The sequence below is a fragment of the Dermacentor silvarum genome, chromosome 10 (genome assembly GCF_013339745.2).
Source record: "Dermacentor silvarum isolate Dsil-2018 chromosome 10, BIME_Dsil_1.4, whole genome shotgun sequence".
Lineage (NCBI taxonomy): Eukaryota > Metazoa > Arthropoda > Arachnida > Ixodida > Ixodidae > Dermacentor > Dermacentor silvarum.
The window spans coordinates 37662886-37666982 of NC_051163.1; positions in this window are offsets into that span (position 1 = coordinate 37662886).

Sequence of the window (4097 nt, forward strand, 5' to 3'; positions counted from 1 at the left end):
AAGGGTCAATGGCACCTGCACCCGCACAACATTACATGGAACCACGCTCGTTCGCGGGAAGAGCGGGAGAAGATGTGGACGAGTGGCTTACGCACTACAATCGGGTGAGCCGATATAACAACAGGAACTCGGTCACCAAGCTTGACAACGTCGTCCTATTTATGAGAGAAACCGCACTGATGTGGCTCGAGAATCACGAAGAGTCTTTAACAACGTGGGAACGGTTTGTTGAGGAAATTGGAAAATGTTTTGGCGACTCTGATGCAAAACAGAAACGTGCGGAGCGAACGCTTGCCCAAAGAGCTCAAAGTCTGCGAGAGACATGCACTACTTATATAGAAGAGGTGCTCAAGCTGTGCAAGATCGTAAACCCACGGATGTCTGAAGAAGATCCAGTCGGACAACTTTTCAAAGGTATCGCGGAAGACGTCTACAATTTCCTGATATGTAGAGAAGACCTCACCTCCGTCTCTGATGTCTCGCGTCACTGCCGCACATTTGAGACGTTGAGGACCCGTCGTATCGCACCCAAATTTGGACGACTGGCAAACGTGCCCACTGTCGCCAGCGTCGATATGAGCCCGTCCACCGACCTTGCCTCTACTATCCGGGAAATAGTACGCGAAGAACTGCGGCGGCACAATGAAATAATGTTCAACACGGTTCAACCGCCGGCTACGTATCCAGTATCTCACTCAGGGCCCGCAGCACCATGCACTACTTTTCCACCATCTGTGTGTGTCACGGACGTCGATGTGGCTGGAACTACGTGGGCACATCCGGAGACGTGTCCGTCAGAACAGCGATATGGGCAACGCTTTCAACCCAACCGTGGTGCACAGTGGCGTACGGCTCCTGTTCAGCGTACTGACATGATGTACCCAGGTCGACGACTTCTGCCGGCTGAGCTCTTTCAGCGACATTTTGTCCATCTCCCTCCTCCCTTGTGCTACAACTGTGGTGTCGAGGGCCACATTGCCAGATACTGTAACGCGGCCCCACCACGCCACCAACCGCCGAGGTACGACACATCAACAATACCTTTCCAGCAACGCGTTGGCTGTGCGTACACCTATCAACGCCGTATGTCCAACGAGACCCCGGGAACACTGCGAAACCGTTCCCCTGCCTCCGATCGCAGCTTTACACCACCGCCTGATCCTCGCGTACACCGGTCACCGTCTCCCCGGTGCCGCTACCCGTCGCCTTCGCCGGAAAACTAGTCAGCGCGTCCGTTGGAGGTGAGGCCGCCGGACAGTCTTCTAGTTTGACAGAAATACCTCCGCCAATTTGCATGTTCAAAAATAAGGTGTGTGTGCGTGTAGACAGTGTCTCAACAATGGCCTTAGTGGACACAGGAGCGACCGTTTCAGTAATGAGTCTCACATTCAAACGCCTGCTAGGACTAAAGGTGCTGTTTTCATGGGACCGTGCCGATATGTTTCGTGGAGTGGAGAACTATTATACCCTGTAGGTCTGTGCAGTGTGAAAGTTAGCTTGGGCAGTGAAACATATGACGCGGAGTTCGTAGTTTTACCTCAGGCTACGCATGACGTAATTCTGGGCCTCGATTTTCTGAAGCTGTGTGGTGCCAATGTTGATTGCCGAACGGGTGAAATAACTGTAGATTCGAGCCTTCCGACCGTATTTGTGGATCACCCGCCGTGTTACGAAAGTGAAAGTGTCCTTTGTTTGTCTGCAGATACCGTTGTACCGCCGTTGTCGGCGAAATGTGTCCCAGTCGCCTGTTCTCCTGCAACCGACAGAACATTTGATGCTGCCGTAGAGCCCGTCCCCCTTAGTTGCATTAAGAAGAATGTTCTGGTCCCCTATTGCACGCTGTCGGTTATTGACGGGCGTACTGTCTTATGGACGATAAATTGCTCCAATGAACCCACAATACTACCAGAGGGTCTGAAACTTGCAGCTATTCGTGAACATCAAGTGTTGGCGCTCGCCGTCCTCGCAGAAGGCCCCGATGCCACGGATGAGTCCCATTCAGCTGCATGCGCGACGGACACTTCCATAATGGCTATGGTAAACAAATCGCTCAGTACATACCAACGTCAGGAGCTCGCGAATATTCTACGAAAACACGTCGCGGTGTTCGACTTTTCCCAGCAAGAAACTCCACCTACCTTTCCACCTTCTCGTGTACAACACCGCATAGACACAGGATCTCACCAGCCTCTGCGACAAAAGCTATACCGGCTGTCCCCTTCGGAGCGCAAGGTCATCAATGACCAAGTCCGTGACATGCTAAAGAAAAACGTTATTCAAGAGTCGAGTAGTCCGTGGGGAGCCCCAGTAATTCTAGTCAGAAAGAAAGATGGCACATGGCGATTTTGCGTTGATTACCGCCGCCTCAACGCCATTACCAATAGAGACGTATACCCTTTGCCACGGATTGATGATGCTATAGATTGCCTTTGTTCGGCCGCATACTTTTCGAGTGTAGACTTGCGGTCCGGATACTGGCAGATTCCGATGCACAAGGCAGGGAAGGAAAAAACGGCATTCGTAACACCAGACGGACTTTTCGAATTTAATGTGATGCCGTTCGGGCTGTGTAACGCGCCCGCAACTTTTGAGCGATTCATGGACAACATTCTGCGTGGTTTGAAGTGGGTAGTCTGCATGTGTTATTTGGATGATGTCGTGATTTTCGGACGCACGTTTTGTGAACACAACGCACGCCCAATCTTGTGCTAGAGTGCCTAGGCAAATCACGCTTGGTATTAAACTCCAAGAAATGTCGCTTTGGAGAACGCCAAACGCTGGTTCTAGGCCACCTAGTGGACAAAGAGGGAATAAGACCTGATCCAGCGAAAACGGCTGCGGTCGAAGCCTTTCCACAACCTCGCTCAGTAAAAGAGCTGCGAAGCTTCTTGGGCCTTTGCTCATACTTCCGTCGGTTTATTCCCGGATTTGCTCACATCGCGCATCCACTGACGTGTCTGCTTCAGAAAGGCGTTCAATTTGACTGGACCCCAGAATGTGCGTCTGCTTTTCATGAACTGAAGTTCCGTTTGACGTCCCATCCCGTTCTCAAACACTTCGACCCTGCGGCTCCAACAGAACTACACACGGATGCTAGTGGTATTGGTGTTGGCGCTGTTCTTATTCAACGCTTCGACAGCAAAGAACACGTCGTAGCGTACGCGAGTCGCTCTCTAAGCAAGCCCGAACGCAATTACACCGTCACGGAACAGGAATGTCTCGCAGTGATTTTCGCAGTGCAGCGCTTTCGGTCATACCTGTACGGACGCCCTTTCACCATCATCACAGACCATCACTCTTTGTGCTGACTTGTTAATCTGCGTGATCCATCTGGTAGACTTGCACGTTGGACCCTCCGTCTACAGGAGTACGACTTCACCGTTTCATATAAAAGCGGTCGACGGCACGCCGACGCAGACTGCCTTTCGCGGCTACCGCTTCCCACGACGGACTGTGACGCGGACAATTTCGACCACTACATCGTATCCTTGGAGCCAGCATTTCCTAATCTAAGTACCTTTAAGACTGAGCAGCAAAACGACGACACTTTAAAGCAACTGCTGGCTGCCAAAAAGACAACAGCCAATCGCTTTTGCACACGTGATGGGCTCCTATATAAGAACTATTCTACCGCAGGCTCACGATATCTCCTCGTGGTCCTGAAAAGGCTACGCACTTCCATCTTGCGGGCTATGTATGATGACCCAACCTCCGGTCATTTGGGAGCAGCTAGAACGCTTTACCGTCTTCAAGAAAAATTTTACTGGCCCAGTATGCATCAGACGACGCGGCAGTACGTGTCTAGCTGCAACGAATGTCAACGTCGCAAGCGTCCCACAAGTACTCCTCCCGGTAAATTACACCCTGTTCCACCCCCAAGGGCTCCATTCGAGCAAGTCGGCGTCGACCTTATCGGCCCGTTTCCACGGTCCTCTACCGGAAATCGTTGGATCGTTGTGTGCACTGACCACCTGACACGCTACTGTGAGACGCCTGCCATACCATCGGCTACTGCAGCCGACGTGTGCCTTTTCTTGCTACGATTTATCATTCTCCGACACGGGCCTCCTAAAGTCGTTATTAGCGATCGTGGGCGA